The 18237-nt window shown below is 37.2% G+C and overlaps 1 long non-coding RNA gene across 2 annotated transcripts in view; it reads right to left on the minus strand.

The window, feature by feature from the left end:
• The window catches only part of LOC125456612 (uncharacterized), a 93623-nt gene extending 76133 nt beyond the window's left edge, over nucleotides 1–17490 (minus strand). For both annotated transcript variants that reach the window (XR_007248481.1, XR_007248480.2), the window contains exon 1: nucleotides 17097–17490. This is a non-coding gene — a long non-coding RNA (uncharacterized LOC125456612). The remainder of the gene's footprint in view (nucleotides 1–17096) is intronic.
• Nucleotides 17491–18237: the final 747 nt, after the last annotated feature.

An 18237-nucleotide genomic window follows, 5' to 3' on the forward strand; every position in this document is an offset into this window, starting at 1 on the left:
TCCAGTCTTCTGGGACCTCACCTATGGCTAACGATGAACCAAAAATAAAAGCCCACAATTTCTTCTCTAGTCTCTTGCAAGGTTCTTCGATATGTCTGATCGCTACCAGGAAATTTTTCCTACACTCCAATGCTTCCAACATCTCCTCCACTGTGATATGGGCTGTCTCCAAGATATCGCCATGAACGCCCCCAAGTGCCCAAGTATTCATGCCTTTCTCCACAGTAAACACAGAGGAAAAATGTTCATTCAAGACCACACCCATTTCCTGAGGTTCCATATATGCATGTCCGCTTTGGTCCTTGAGGGGTCCGACTCTCTCTCTAGTTATTCGTTTTTTTTTAATATACTTAAAGAATCTCTTTGGATTAACCTTAATTTTCTCAGCCAAAGCTAACTTGTGCCCCCTTTTCGCCCTCCTGATTTCCTTCTTCAATTATCTCCTGTATCCCCTACATACCTTCAAAGATCCCCTTGATCCCACCTTCCTGTTCCTGAGCCATGCCTCCTTTTTTCTGGTCAAATGTTTTCACATCTGCAAGTTTCAATCAGGAGTTATGCTGACCATTACATTGGCCAGCCTTGCGTATTTAGCCACTGTATTAATGTGCTTTTCTAAAGAATAAACACAGTGGAAAATGTTACCAAATATCCTATCAGCCGGTGCTGCCTTCAGTGATTTAAATGTTTCTGGCTGAAAGCACAATTGGTTTTCGCAGTTAAAAATATACACATGAAAGAAAACCTTGTTATCTGTTCCCAAATTTATTGACAGACATTTGGCTTTCAACTTGGAAACAGCACCTGATGTTCTTTCCTTCTCAGAGAGTAGTCTGTTGTTCGGATAGCTGTGGTCATTATCAATGCTTGACTGAGCTTTAAGTTCTAATGGGTTTGAGCACAGTAGGTTATCCAATTTTTGGAGAATGAATGATAGTTTCAAGAAGTTGTATTACCAGTTTGTCCTTTAATATGGTTTATTTACACAGCTAACAATTACAAATACTGCAAAGTGTTTCACACACCAGAATGTATCTTTCCTTTAGAATCTAGGGAACATAAAATATTGCTGTTGCTATTACATGGAATCATGAGGATTGTATCTAGTACATACTGGTTGGGTGGCTATGGAGGATGCATGAGACTATAGAGGTAGAATGGATGACATGGCTTTCTGATGGGACATGGAGAATATACTGGGGTGATAGAGTTAGAATGAGGTGACAAGGGCATTGTATGGCTATGGGATAGGAAGCTGAGGTATGAATTTTAAATACTGTTTGGAGCAGAGTGCTGTGTGGGAGAGCTGAGGTGGACAAATTGAATTGCCTCTGCACCCACAGCCTTCACTCTGGTTTACAATTTGCAAACCATTCCCCTGTATAAAACATTTTAAATAAAACAACATGAAGTTGGACGTGGGATGGATGTGCAGTTTGCGAGCTATCAGAGTGCACAGATCGTTTTTTTTATCAGGGCAAGAAGACGTAACCTATGTATACAAATTTAATGGTGACTGATTTTGTTTTTTTAAGTGACTTTATGTCACATGAAATTAGAACAGAAGTCACTGGAAATACTTATCAGGTCAGGCTGTATCTATAGAGAGAGAAGCAGAGATAACTGAGTTATCAGTGCTGATAAAAAAACCCCATCAATCTGAAAAGTTAACTCTGTTTCTCTCATCACAGATGATACTGGTCCTCTGGTGTATTTCCAGCATTTTCGGGTTTATTTCAGATTCCCAGTATCTGCTGTATTTTCCTTTTATAATACTGTATTAGTTAAACGCATCTGATAGATCTTCACTTGATATATCTATCATTGTAATGTCTCAATCTCTCAATCACTTTTTCAATATGGATGTCATCACATGCCAACTTAACCAGGAACTTTTGTTATTGGGTATCCACCATGGCAACTATCAATGGCAAGGCATAAGGTACCAAAATGAAGCTAAGCCATTTGTTGAAACTCTCAATATTACAAAAGAATCTTAGATAATCTTAGGATTCACATGCTAGCTATAAACTGCATTAACTGGATTCAGGTGGACAATATTGCTTTACTAGGGGTTGGTTAGTTCTGTTGGCTGGATGGTTTGTGAAGCAGAGTGACGCCAACAGCTGGGTTCAATTCCTGTACCAGCTGAGGTTATCTTGAAGGCTTGACCTTCTCAACCTCATCTCCCACCTATTCTCCAGTTAATCAGCAATTTTTGGGATATGAACTTTTGGAAACTTGGAATAACTCGATAAATAAATTGTTAAGCATTGCTAAAAGAACACTTTTTGCATTTACACATTGTTGACAAATCACAGAGGTTTGTTGTGTATAGCTGTCAGATTTTTCATTTGGATTTTCATTAGTCAATGACCTAGTGAATACATCTGATGTTACAGAAATTCCCAAGTAAGTGTAGTTTCCAAAGACTCAGCTATGAGTACATAGACTGAAAAGTTATTTGTTCAATATTGTTGCCAATCAAATGAAAATGATATTACTGACTTTGTCAAAATGGGACCTACATGTTTCCCTTATCAATAAAACATATGTTGCACAATGTAAATAACTACAGCACACCAATGTACTGTTAATGTTGCTCTATAGCATTCCAGAAATGTGGATTTAATGCCTTAGTATAACATCTATTTCAATTCAGGCACTTTAAGAACTTAAATTCAGTTTTTAAAAATCTCAGAAAGCAAAGCAAAATTCAGAATTGTTGTAAGACCCCAATTCTCCAAAAAGAAACAGTCCAGCTCTCCCCTTCCAGTCAAGCCTACACATAACCTCCATCACATACTAATAGATTTGACTGAATTGGCCTAACCTGCTGACTTGTTTTAAACAAAGGCAACTATGAGCAGGCAATGCAAGCCATCCTTGCCAGTGCAAGCCACACCCTGAAACTAAGAACAAGGACAGTCAAGCATCAGGCATTTCTGAACAGGCAGGTCAAGGGCACCATCGGCAGGGATTTGGAATCAAATAGCTTGTGACTGAGTCCCAAGAGACCTAAAACAATAGAGAGGAGAGAGGAAATACCTTACCCATCTCTCCCTTCTAAATAATGACTATCGAAGCCTCTTTCCCAGCGAAAGTAAGTAGAGCTCCTTAATTGGCACAATGTATAATAAATGAGGGCCGTTAATAGGTTTGGAATTTCATAAAGTAAAACAAAAATTAAGCATGATTTCAACAGTAAATAATACATTATTGAAAAAGCTTAGTGCCAGAAAAGGGAAATGTTATTATTTGAAATATCATCTTGCAAGTTTTTTCCGATGTATACATGCTTTCCTGTTTGTTGGGAGGTGGTTGATATGCTTGACTGCATCAAGAGAATTCATTTTTCTCATCAAACGTCTGGGGTCAAGAGTAACATACTGTTTGATAGCGATATGGCAGACACAGAGGTTGTGTTCAAAAACTATCGCACACTCTGATCAAACAGTTTCTACATTAATGCAATCCAGCTTTCCCACAAAGATCCTGCTCTTTTAAAATCCATTTTGCCCCTTTTCAGGCCCTCTTCATTTCAGCTGTTATTGTGGATATGGAATCACTAATGTGCTGTGAAGTTGTATTTATAGGGGGTTGTTTCTGGCCAAATGTCTATAAATCTCTCCGTGGGCATATTAAGTACAGAGTTCTGGCATCATGAATCCTTTTAAAGGGAGAATTCTGAAAAAGAAAATGGAATTTCTTTACAAGAGGGAGTCACACTGCAAGGAATCTTCTTCCAAAAGTACCTTTTTTGATGAAGCACAACTTTATCTGTAATTTTAGTCAGATGGTTATCCCCTCCTTAAAGTGAATTTCATGCAAAGTTTCTTTTTGTCGGGCTTTGACTCATGAATGTAAAGCAGCACATCCATAGAAGTAAATGAAACATATGAAAAAGTAACAAGTGCCATCAAAAATATTGTAACAAAGAACGAAGAAGCAAAATAAATCTTCAGTAGCCTTTACAAAAAGCAATGATGGCCAAAAGCAAGTGACACCAATAAAAATTAACTGAACATTCTCCAAAAAATCTAAATTACACTGTGGGATACTAATGTATGATCGTTTTTATTTGTTCATGGAAATTAAGTGTTGTTGGCTCGGCGAGCATCTATTGCCTGTCCAATATTACCCTGGAGAAGGTGGTGGTGAGTTGGCTTATTTAACTGTTGCCGTCCCTGGGGTATAGTAACACCCACAGTCCTGTTAGGAAGGGAGTTCCAGGATATTAACCCAGTGACAGTTTAGGATTGACAATAGAGTTCGTAGTCAGGATGGAAAGGAACTTGCTGGTAGTGGTATTCCTGTATATCTGTTGCTTGTGTCTTTATAGGTGGAAGAAATTGTGGATTTGGAAGTTGTTGTCTAAGGGGCTTTGGTGAGTTAGTGCAATGCTTCTGATAAATGTTATACAGTACTGACACTTTGTGTCAGCGGCAAAGGGAGTATACGTTGAATGTGGCAGGTGGTGCGGACTGGAGGCTGGTGCCAGCATGGAATGGGTTGGAAGGAATGTTGTTCTGAACTTTTTATTTCTCTATTTTCTAATTGATTCCTACAATCTCTAATGCTGAACGTTTAACTTCTTTATTTTTCTATTCATTTTTCTTGAGAACTTGTACTGAAGAATTTGTACCTAGGTACCTTATACCTAAGATGGCACTCTAGGTGGCGACATATAAATGTTTCACTGTACCCATTTTAGTGCATGTGACAATAAAGCTATTCCAATTCAATTCAATTCCATTCCATTCCATTCAATCCGTTCAAACAAGTGAGCCATTTTATTCTGGAGGATGTCTTACTTCTTAATGTTTTTGGAGCGGCGCTCATCCAGATAAGTGGGGGGCTATTCCATCAATGCCGTTGCCAGAATTTTGTCAGGGTTCACAGCCTTTGCAGTTTTCAGTGTTTTTAGCCTTTTCTTGATAACACATGGAGTGAATTGACTTGGTGGAAAACTAACAGCTGTGATGTTGCCTCAGCACAAGGCCAAAATGGATAGTCAATTCACCATATCTGACTGAAAATGGGTGCAAACACTTCATTCTTGTCTGTTGTGCTGACGTGCTTGGCTATCCCACTGTTGAGAATAGAACTATTTAACAAATCTCCAGCCCCATTAGCTATTTCACTGTCCATCATTATTCATGGCAGGGCCATCTAGTCTGGTCTATTGGATGTTGGATTGTTTAGGCCTATCTATTGCATTTTACTTCTGCTGTTTGGTATGCGAGTTGTCTTGTGCTGTAGCTTTCACTAGATTGATAAATATGTCTGATATTGACATACCCTACTGCACGCTTCATTGAACTATTGAATAGTTGATGTGTTTGGCTGGAATTCCTCATTACAGAGCATGAACAGAAATACTGGGTCAGATTTCAGCTCCAGATTCTCAAACCCATTGGCAGGAGTTTATGTAATGGGGCCATCAGAGAAAATTTTGTGTTGAAAACCAATGAAGCAGCACCTTTTAGGAGCTCTGTACAATTAAAGATGGTGGGCTAGCCATTGGAAGCATCGGAAGGTTTACTTGGCTGGTGGCCCTACCAAGAAAGGTGTGGGTTGTCATTGAATGAGGGGACAGCAAGGGCGCCTTCTGAAGACATTCGAAAGTTGAAAATTAAAATGTGATCCGAGCTGTCACATCAACCGAAGCCAAAATCATGAAGTGGAATCGATCCACAGGATGGTGGACAACTGCAGTATGGCTCTCTAGTACCTTCAATGTCAGGGAAGGGGACATGAAAGGAGGCATCATTGGCTCCTGCTGATTTGTCACTGCCTCTTTCTGTCTGCCTCAGCAGGGGCCTGTATACCTTCTGGAAAATTGGCCGTAAAGGCTACCCAGTGACACAATAGTTGGGAGCACAATATAGCCACGAGACTCCTTTTTAAACCCACCATGTTGTAGGATTGAAATATAGCCCATAAACTCATTTTACTTGAATTAACTAGTCCACTAAAATAGGGATGAAAAGAATTTCTAACAAACATGTTATCTTGTCATACCTCGTTTGGGTGCTATTATCAGCGAAATTTATAACCAAGCCATGAAACTTCACCCATTTAAAGACAGAATAATTTCTACTCAACATAGTTGCTGATTTAATATTCCTAAATTCCTGTGTTTGGATAATAAAATGCTGCCACATGGAACTATTTTATATTAACATTCCTCACATTTTTGACCTTAATAACCAATAACTAACTTAAAATGAAGCTTTTAGTTAAAAAATATAATTCTTTTGATATGTAAAGGAAAAATTGCCTTGTAAGCCTCTTGCAGAAAAATATTGCACATTCTTTTCAATTAATTCAGATGTTTATTAATGTTCATCATCAAGAAGTAATATTTGAAATTTAGCTTCCTCTTTATTTATGTAATAAATGATTGTTTCTCTACTTACTTTTGGGGCAAAATTCATTGTCAAATGACACAAACAGTAGGCAAATCATGGGTCAGTTGCTAGTCATACATCTCTCCTTTTTGAATTAATGGAAGTGAAGCCTGTGCATGTCTATATGATTTATTTCCCAGTTGGAGCTGAATTTAATTCCCAGAATGTTTTCACAGGTGTGGCAATCCATGCGCGATGGAACCAGGAGGCAGAAATGTAAACAAATATTTAACGTGTAGACTCAACTGTCAATAAATAAGTACACAATATTTATTGACTGACTTTATAAGCAGTAGCTGTTTCCGAAAAATTTAAAGCAAGCATATGTAGATAATTAATCCCCCTGTTTAAACACAAGAACTTCGGAGTATGCTGAATTTGGATACACGCATGGTTATGTCACTGCGAGAGCAAACGCACAAATATCTCCAGTTCAAAAACAGTTTGGAAAATACAAATAGTAAATATGTTAATATTGATTGTCAGGATGCATTTTCAAAGGTAATAATATTAAATGAGTTTAGATGATATTTACAAATAGTGATAGCTGTCAGCAGACCCGAAGCGGTAACTCCGATCTTTTTCTTCACAGATGCTGCCAGACCTGCTGAGCTTCTCCAGCAACTTCTGTTTTTGTTCCTGATTTACAGCATCTGCAGTTGTTTTGGTTTCTAACTGATCAAATATTTACCTTGTAATTGCTCCTAATGCTCCTCCTCTTTGTCATGATATATAAACCACTGATTAATTACGGATGATAATTTTGCTCAGCATAGAGTTTACATTTGAAGCTGTGAAAAGAATGGAGAAGGGTCTAGGCCCGAAACGTCAGCTTTTGTGCTCCTAAGATGCTGCTTGGCCTGCTGTGTTCATCCAGCTTCACACTTTGTTATCTTGGAGAAATCTGGGAGCTGTCTTTTATTGCCTCTGTAAGCAAAAATGCACTAAAATTCTAAAAAATACAAAGCTCATGCTCCTACCTATTCATTCATTCATTCAATACGGCTCTGTTTCCTAAACTTGTGGAAAGGAACAGGCAGACAGCCTGCTTCTGGCAGCTCTCTCGTTAATATAGCAAATCAAGGTCCTTTGTTATACACTAAGAATGTCCAAGATACCCCATACAATTTTCAGACACCATTGATTGAGTACGTAATCAATTCCCTTAAAGGAATCAATCTCACCATCTCACAAATCTTGTGAGCTTGGATAGTTTATGTGAGATTGAAATAGGACAGCTATTCCTTTGATTTTTCTTGCTTTGTGGTGTTTTTAACTGCCTTTGACGAATGACAGGTACCTGGGTCTGACATTGGTGGTGTGCAAGTTGTTGATGGTGATTCTGAAAGATAGGGTTGACATGCATTTGGAAAGGCAAAAAATTGATTAGGATAGTCAGCATGGTTTTGTGCAAGGAAAATCATGTCTCACAAACATAATTTAGTTTTTTAAGGAAGTAACCAGAAAGATTGATGAGGAAACAGGGATAGACATTGTTTATTTGAACTTTAGTAAAGGCTTTGATAAGGTTTCACACAGCACACTAACCAGTAAATCATATGTAATTCTGGGTGAGCTTGGCAATTGGGTATAAAATTGGCTTTACAGTAGGAAACAGAGGGTGGTGGTGAAAGGTTGCTTTTCAGACTGGAGGCCTGTGACTAGCAGGGATTGGTACTGTGTGCACTTTTGATTGACATTTATATAAATGATTTGGATGAGAATATAGAAGGCATGGTTAGTAAGTTTGCAGGTGATACCAAAATTGATGGCAGAGTGGACAGTGAAGAACAATTATTTAAGATTACAAAAGGATCTTAACTGTTTGGGTGAATGGTCTGAGGAGTGGCAATGGAGTTTAATTTGGGTAAATGTGAATTATTACATTTGGTAAAACAAACAAGGGCAGAACTGATACAATTAATGGTAAGACCCGGGGTAGTGTTACTAGGGGCTCAGAAACACAATTCTTTGAAATTTGTGTCACAGGTAGATAGAGTGGCTAAGAGGGCATTTAGCACACTTACCTTCATTGCTCAGACCTTTGAGTATAGGAGTTGCGATGCCATGTTTAGGTTGTACAGGATGTTGATGAGGCCTCTTCTGGAGTACTGTGTGCAGTTCTGGTTGCCTTGTTATAGGAAGGATATTGTTGAAACATATTCTTAAATTGGAGACGGCTCAGAAAAGATTTACCAGGATGTCGCTGGAAATGGAGGGCTTGAGTTATATAAAATAGGTTGGATTTGCTGGGATTTTTTACAGGAGGTTGATGGGTAACCTTATAGAAGTTTATAAAATCATGACGGGCAGAGATAAGGTGCATAGCAAAGGCCTTTTTCTTAAAGCAGACGAGTTCAAAACTGGGGGCATATGTTTAAGGTGAGAGGAGAAGGATTCGAAAAGAAATGAGGGGCAACTTTTGTAAAATAAGTGTATCTGATTTTTGAACTCTGTCAGTTTTAAGCATTCTACATGCGTTATTGCCTGTGCAGATTTTTTTTTGCCCTTGTTTATGCTCTGATAATCTGCTACTGGTTAAAAAATTCATATAAAGAGCATAGTTAACATAACCAACTGGTTCTACATCTCCACTCTACTATACAGCTAAGGGAATGTATAAAATCTTGTCTGCCTACTGACCTGCCTGATGCTGTCACTGATGTCTCATTCATAAGCTTGTCCGTTCAAATTGTTCATTCTTAAGAATTACGATTTTAGAGTGAGCCTTTACAAGCATTTTGATAAGTAAATGTAAAGAAAATATTTCTGTCTTGTGGGGAGATCACAAATAGAGGCTATCAATGTAAAATAGTCACCAATAAATGTGACAAGATATTCCAGAGAAGTAGTCTGCATTATTCATTTTCCCAAACATGGGGTTTATTCCTACTAGAATATTTTTAACTAGGAAGTTATTTTATTAATTAAACACATTTCCTGATTAGAAATATTTTATTTCTGCCCAAAGGCATTTGTATGCAACTGATTTCACTACATTTTGGGACTTTGATTCAGAAGAAAAATTGAATTCCAGAATCAGGAATCCTTCTAATTCTACATGTCCCTACACATTTCTTACTTACCGCTTTGCTCAGCATTCAGTCTCATTATTATATACATTATTTTGCTGAATGATCTACTCAGTTATCCAGTTTTATTACTTGAATCATACTTCTTTGGTCAATGTTTACGTAATCAGTGCCTCTCATGGAAAACAAATAAGGGGTGCTTCCACAATTCCGTGCTTTCAACTAAAAGAACACTCACAGCTAGTATATCTCAGTGGAATAGTATACAGTTCCTTCACAATCTGCAAAGCTGCTACCACACAAATGTGAATGATTCCCTCATACTATATATGTACTAGACATGTATAGGAGAAAATGTTAAGACATTCCAGGCAGGACTGAGTTTCCATCTGCTCCCTAGCATGTTCTGCAAGTGAGATTATCACAAACAAACAAAGCATTTGTCATGTAGCAGTAGTAGCTTGGAGTAGTTAATACATTTTTAAAAATTGGCCTTTCTTCCTACCTTGCAAAAGGAACACCTGGTTTCACTGGATTATTTTCTAAAACATACACGTTGCCTATGTTCATACCAGACAAGTTACTGCTTTATGAATTAAGTGTATTTGAAAGCTTCACGGTCGGAAAGGAATTTCAAAAAAACACAATTATTTTAGTAATTTACTAATGAAAAGCTTGTCTGATCTAATGCCAGGAAAAACTTCAATTAGCAATGCACTTGGAACAGCTCCATGTCAGTGAAGTACTTCAAATAGTAGGTTTTCATAACTTTTGTTTTAATCGCATTAGTAATATGCACATTTAGCGTGCACATGTCATTTACATAATATAGGAGCCAGTAACAAAACAGAGAAGAATTGTATAATGCCTGACAATGAATTTTTCCCTTTTACTTCTTATGTTCAATACATATACAAGGGCCAACACAAAGGTTGATGTGAGATATGTGGGACTATCTGTATCAGACAGAACTAGAAAGTGAAAGGTTGAATAGAAGGGACTATTGGGGCATGTCAGGAACAAATCTTTCCATCGCTAACTATATGGGAAGGGTTGGAAAATAGGACAACAGCTTGCAAAAATTATAATTGATAGAATTAAAGAGTCAATGAAGAAATGTGTGGTTAAATCCAAATCTCTAATTCTAAACAGTACAATGAAAATGATTCGACTTCTATAATAAGAATTATTGTTGCTTTTTAAAACATGTTGAAACAGTTCAGGGAGGTTACATGGCAGGCTTGAAGCTGGGATCCATTTATATAAAGCTACATCAAATTCACTCCGATATCCGTTATGACAGTGTAAACACACAAGGTTAAAACATTGCATCTGTTAACATCATACAGCAACTAAAATTAAAGTGCAAAAAGACATTTTAGAAATGCCAGAGACATAAGTACTGACAACTGAAACTCATAAACAAAATAAATTTTCTGCAATTTCAATTTCAAAGTAATTATATTATTTGACACTTTTATAGAGAAGTGCATGCAGTTTCATTTAAATCACATTCTACTCATTCAAAAAAGTGGCAATATTTTGATAGTGCTTAGTGTTTCTTTATTATACTTTATATGATTGATCTGTTAATCATATCAGTCTTCAAAACAATTTTCTTTAGCTGGTATGTCTTGTGGGCTTTTTGCAAGCATTTCAGAAGTCAGTATAGTTAAATTTGCAAAATGTAGCTGTTCTTAACTATACAAAATTAGTAAAATTGAATCTCACCTAAATATCAAAGAAATCTGTAGCATGTATGTGTAATGGGTTTCCACTAGGGAATCGAGGCTCGTAGAATGACTATGTGGCTTTTCTGGCCCAGTTCTGTTAGAACCAGTAAAGGCATTGCAAATCTTACAGAATTGTGAAGGGACTTGACACAGTAGATGAGGAAAATCTAAAGAGTTAAAAATCAGAGGCCACTGATATAAAGAATGGCAAACAAACAAAAAGTAACATTCGCAAAACGGTTTTACACAGCAAGAGGTGAGGATCCGAAAAACACTGTTTGAGATTGTGATGGCAGAAAATTTAAACATGACTTTTTGAAGAAAATCGAAAAATTATCTGAGGAGAAAAGATTTGCAGGGCGATGGGAAAAAGGATTGGAAGTGAGACTAGCTCTTTCAGATGGCCAACTCAACACCAATGGGCAGAATGGTCTCCTTCTGTGCTAGACAAATTCCACGTCTCCAATAGCACTGAAATAAGGTTCAGCAATAGACTGTAGGGATTGCCACTCATTCCAAATAAATTGGCAGTTAAAATTTTTCCTTTGGCATCTCAAATTGGAAATTTAAGTTGAAGGTCATTAAAGTGTATCCGTAAGATTTATAATTGGAATACATCTATAAGTAAAATGCATTGTGACATAAAACTACATTCTAAATTGAGCCATAAATCAAGGAATAATGCATCATAAATCAATGAATCATAAATGAATAAATCAATGAAAGAAGACTTTCTTCAGCATTTCGCCTATAAAATGGATATAAACTGGAAGGTGTATCCTCATTGCGGATAAACAGAGATTATTAATGCTATTTCAGTGATCCTGTGAACATTTATTGTTGATCTATGGAGCAACTTTGAATGCATTCTCTATTTGCTGCCATATCCACCTAGAATAATCCTGGCTGAAATCACCCTCTGGCTTTCAGAGTTAGTATAAAATTGATATCGATGTTAATATTGCTTCAGTTTTGAAAGTGGTTCTTACTAAACCTTGACATGGGTGTGCCACAAACATTTAACCAATCAACAATGTCGGGTCAGCAGCGTTTTAATGCGCATTTCTTTTTCTTAATTTGGACCACAGTTTGTTTAGAATATTTCAACGTAGAAAATAAATTATGAAGGATGCATCACAGGATGTCGATTGGCTATGACTCATCTTAAATTATCTCACAAAGTCAAACTGCGACCATAGATCAATACTGAGTACACATACATTTGTACCTGTATTGTACAACGAGTGGAGATTGTGGGTGAGAAAAAGTGAGTATGTATTATTCCAGAGTTTGAGGCTTCAAGAGGGCATTTTACATTACATTTCACATTTTGATCAATTCTAGATTTGTACCGTATAAAGCAACAACAGAATCACAGAAGTGTTACAATGCAGAAGAAGGCTATTTAGCCTGTACTCACTCATTAAATGAACATCATCACCCAGTGCCTATCTCCTGCCTTTTCCACACACCTTTGCACGTTATTTTTATCCAAAATATTATTCAACATTCTCTTGAATGGTTCAGTTCAACATTCCACCCTCACATTTCCATGGAAATGCTTTCTGTATCCTAAATACTTGCAAAGTGAAAAAGTTTTTCCTCAGTTCACCCTTGCTTCGTTTGCAGATCACTTTAACTCAATGCTCTCTTGGTTCATGTTCCTTTTACAAGACAAAAAGTTTCTCCCTTTCTAACATGGGTTTGACAATGTGCTAAAAAGGCAAGTATTACTGGAGGGCTACATCACTACTAAGTTAGAAACAAGTAAGGACTTGATTAGCATTTCTAAGCGCAGATATGCAACAGCTAAATGTTATTAAGCCACGGAAGCATGGATGTGGAGCAAAATTTCACTCTTACCATTTTGGGAATAATCATGTTTCACGCAATGAACTGAAACTTAAACATGGGAATTGCATGACTCCAGGGATCATTATTGTTGCGTTTATAATTTCCCTAATGATCATGTGGCCTTTTGGAGCTCTGTCGCAGTAGAATTTAAATGGTATAAACTTGTTGCAGATGGATCACTGAAAATGTCATAGTTCCATCGCATTTACTCTAAATTCTGCCTTCTACCATACCTCCTCCACAGGAGCCATTTTACAACCCTGTGGGGTATGGGTGTCTGCTTCCTTTTACTGGAACAATTACGGCTGCGTTTCCCTTTTGCTATAATCTATTTACTGAATTAAGGCTAATTACACACATTACAAAGTCACTATCCCTATAGGCTCATTCAGACTGGAGTTTTAGTTAATTGATTAACACAAGGTCCTATCGACAAGCGAATGAATAGGCACCGATATAATAACAGAACAAAAATTCATGTCCTGTACAGGTTTAATCTTTCAAAGGATTTCCTTTATCTACCACTGTTTCCAGCCATATCACATGCTCTTTGCTTGTTTGGTAGTGGGAGCACACCCATTTCCAATATGCAAATAGTGCCGTTGGACTGCTTTTGGGAGGTTTCTGAAGTTGTTAAATTCTTCCCATCTTTTGTGGACAATGCTAAATTTCGAACTCATGACACAGAGATCACAGGGGATGGGAAAATCTGCTGATTGTGCACTCTGTGGCACAGCAAGCTAGCACATAAGTGCCACATTTTGCCAGGTCTTTGGTTTGTTTTCATATGATTCAACAAAGGCCCGGCGAGCATCAGTTAAAAACAACTAAAACAAGATAGAACACTGGCTTTTTCAGTGATCAAGCATTAGAAAGAACAGAAACATGCTTTCAAATCCACAAATGAAGGCCTTTCATAGGATTAACACTGTCACATGTGGTAGTAACATTTCTACAATGTCAATGTCAATTAGGCATTCAAAGTATATCAGCAAAGAGGCACTTTTTATTATTCCCCGATCTACTTTAGGGTGTAGTACCTTGGAGATTCACAAAAGAAGGTAGTTTTCAGACATCCATATCAATTTTTGAAGGATTTGATATTGCACGGATACTTCAGGGAGATTAATTCAAGTTTGTTTGTTTGAGAAGGGCAGGGTTTATTGGGCTGTTTGTGACATCTTTAAATGGGTAATTCCTTTACAAGTCAGCACATTCGGAATCTCACATGTTTGTTACCCTTTTGAATATTTTTAACCAGAAATCAGAAGCAGAAAATCAAGTTACTTCACGAAAGAACTGTAGATTGGAATATGCAGAGTGTACAAACAACACTATATTGCATATTTAAAGAAAAGGACGCAACGGTTCTCCAGAAAATCCCTAATATTGAAGTATAAAATGTAGTATGAAAACAATGTAAAATATTTACAACAAATGGGTTTGTCCTAGAGAGGAACTGGACTGATCAGCTGATATGCATTAATAATAAATTTCTAAGAAAAAAGTGTTAAAACCCCTAGGTTGGAACCCATTCCCAAAGAAGTCTACATAATGACAGCAACCTAAATACATTATATAATAGCTACTCCATTGCATTTGGTACTGGTCACAATGAATAACTGCATGTGTATTTTTTTCAACCCAGGAAGCTTCAGAGACTACTCTGTGTCCCCCTTTATTTCTTGATTGCATAAAGTTCACAAGTGAATGTATTTCCTCGACACAGACATTACATTTTCAAAATACACCTCCACTCAGATAGACTCTACGTAGTTCTTTCCACTGTAGTGATGCCACCATGTTCTGCATACGGCTAACGTTGTACACGTGGAACACTGTGCAGATGCCAATTCACTCATACAATGACAGAATGAACAAATGGCTTACTAAACATTGGAATCTGTATCTTTCTGAAGGTCAGCAGACTGAATGTAGTTCTTCTCTCACATAAACGTGTCAGCTCACATATATACAAGTCTACAATAAGTGGATACTGATGATAGACATGTTTTTAAAAATCCAGATACCAGTTTCTTCCTGGGGTGGAGTACCTCCGCTCTGGGCGCATCTGATTTTACTGAAGATAATTCAAGGGAATGTCTTAAGCATGCACATATTTCAGAACAAATGAACTATTATTTTTAATTTTTGTGTTTTCACTTAAAAAACACTCAGATTTTAGGACCAAAAGGTAGCTTTGTTGTTAACAATATTATATCTGTAGGGATCAGTGGTGTTGAGAGGAAACGTTGGGAGTAGGAATCAGTAATTACAGATACAAGTTATGGAGCTGCAAAAATTAAAGCAAAATTTGAAGATTCAAGGAGTTATATCAATAATTTTTTCCTATCCTGAACCTGAATCACCAGAAAATGACCATGCACAAATGCAGCTCAACTCAGAATGTTCTAATTACAGGTGAAAAGTTGTAGGATTTGACAAACACGAATCTCTTTGAAGGAAAAGATACATTTAACATCCATAATAAGTAAATTCAGAGGACATTTTATTATTTTCCTCAAGCTTTTCTTCAGTGAGTTTTGCATTAGAATTCGTGCCTTTCTTTTCTCATGTTTTATATTGAGCTTACTTTTTCTCCCACATTGGGTCTTCCTGTCTTTCAGGCTCACACATTTTTTCTTTAAAAATTAAGTGTAAATAAAATAGAAGTAATCAAGCTACAATGAGAACCTTGTTACAACAAACATCTCATTATAGCAGAAGTTTTATTACAGTCCTTGCTGAAAATGAATATCAATCCAATCCCTTCTTCCGGACTTAATTTCTTCACCGCGGTTATAAATCTATAATCGTTACATAGGCAGCAAGTTCCGACAAAAGAGGGAAAAACCATCAGCAAAACAGAACAAAGTTTTCAAAAATCAATCAGCTGGCTCCTAAAAGTGCATAAGTAGAGCTGGTTTCATTACGCCCGGAGTTCAGTCATTGATAACTTCTTCGGGAAAACCAAACTAGCTGTAGTAAGGAGACCATTCCTTTTATCATTATTGCACAATAGATTGATGTTCCTTCAATACCTTAAATACTAATGGCAAAATCTCACCAATTTCACCGTGGACAGAGTAATTTAATTGGGTAGACTCAGTGAGCTTGGGAAAATGCAATTTGCAAAGCATTTAAACTTAAAAGAAGAGTTTATTCCAATTGACTGGAGCAGTCACGATGACTAGTCCCTGGTTTATATGATCACCTCTAACTGGAAGTTGTTCTAATTCCAGCCAAACTTAGCAAATTTTACCTTTAAATGTACTGTAAATCTATGCTTTCTGTTTTCCTCCTTCTTAACTTCTTGAAAATGAAACCGTAATCTTCAGTTAGTGAATTAATGAAGTGGACCAGACTATAAATTTTTGAACAGGACAAAGTTGATATTTTTTCAATCCACAGAAACAGAATTTAGTGATAATTACTGAGGATTACAGATTAACAACATGAAAATTCAACAATGCCATAAGGGTGTCTGCGCAGACAGGACCAGTCATTGAAAGAGTTAAAAAAAAGGAAACTTTAAGGAAAGGTAAATCTTTGTTGCGGGCAGATATATTTTCGGACTGATTTCCCTCCTGTAAATTTTGCAGTTCACTCCAGCCATGTTTGAAAAGACAAAGGTAGTTGCTTCACATATACTAAAACTACCCCATCAGCCACGTACACGTCTCATTTGGCTCAAATGAACTGCTGCTTTCAGAATCTGTCTCACTGTCGTGCCAAAATGGACCATTCAATGCTATTTATTACAATAACTATGCCGTGATAAAGAATTTTTGATCAAAAGATTTGCCAGGATAAAGAACTACTGTGAACTAAATTTAGCAACAAGTGCAATTTTATTTGTACAGAAACCCACGCCCCTTCAAAACGAGTCAAAGGCAAACATTATAGACAGCAGTAGCCTGCTTTTAACTGAACATTTTTCAGAAGTAACTTGCTCATTGACAGAGTAATTCTGAGCTGGGCATGCGTGTCTCAAAATGAGAAAGATTAAACTGAAAAGACTTACATGTAAGAAGACTTTAAGAGAGTTTTGAATTGTTACTCACAATCAAGCCGGTCTTCCCCTCTAGATGACTTGTGTTCAGCAGGAACATATTTTAACATCATTACTTCATTGCTACAACATCCCATCTGGTGGTCAATTGCATTCAACTTTCTTCTGAAAAAAATGACTTTGTTTTATAAAGGACAGCCCCTTGAAACTCCTCCTTCCTCCCTTTTAGGGCAGGGACATGCTTAGTGGCTGGAAATAATAACCCTTCCCAGATCATTCATGGCTTCTTAAAAAAAATCAGAACTCCACCCTGGTGCACTGTAGCCAGAGGATAAGGGACAAGAAGGGAAGGGGGTGGGATAATGGAAGTGGAGAATTAATTGCTGTCAATAAATACTTTCTCTGAGACAGAATCGCAGCAGTTTGCAAACTCCCACCTTGCTCTTGAACTGGGTTACCGAGCTGTGAAGTACAGCAGGCTATGTAACTTTCACCTGCTGTGTGGGGAATTCTTATCGATGACAATGCTTATGAGTCAGCCAGAGGAACCCCACCCAGTGTGGGCGGCTTGAACTGTCATTTAAGCCTTATATTGCCAGCATAAACAGACAATGTCTATCTTTTGATGACCTACATAGACAAGGATTTTCATTTTCTTCAGATTTTTTCTTTTAACTTAACTTTCAAAATATTTTATTGCTAATTGTTCAGTGTGCTGTAAAGTCCAATTCATCACCAACCTCACTTTAAACATTTAAGCAGCTAAACAAACCCAATGACTACTTGCATGTCTATGAATAGATGCAAAGCATGACAATCTTTTCATTGATTTATGCCTGTCTTATGTCTTGTGTGGCATATTTCAAACTGTACATATCTCAAGATCTCTCTCATCTTGATCTGCTGTCCCCAACTTCTGCCATGTGACATGCCACTTCCCTTCAACTAACTTTCGTTCCCTGATTTCATGATTACTTTTCACCTCAGTGACTCCATTTACACAATATTGACTTCCCATTTTAAGTCTGTAATTTTGTTTCTTTTATTTTGAGGTCTTTCATGAACTAGTCAGCCTGCTGATGGTGGGGAAATGTTCAGAGATAATAATCTGCAACAAAATTATTTGGTTTTTGGAAATGAATGGACTGAGAACTAAAAATCAGCACAGATTTGTTGAAGGCAAATCGTTTTTA

Source organism: Stegostoma tigrinum, chromosome 8 (genome assembly GCF_030684315.1).
Source record: "Stegostoma tigrinum isolate sSteTig4 chromosome 8, sSteTig4.hap1, whole genome shotgun sequence".
In the NCBI taxonomy this organism is placed as follows: domain Eukaryota; kingdom Metazoa; phylum Chordata; class Chondrichthyes; order Orectolobiformes; family Stegostomatidae; genus Stegostoma; species Stegostoma tigrinum.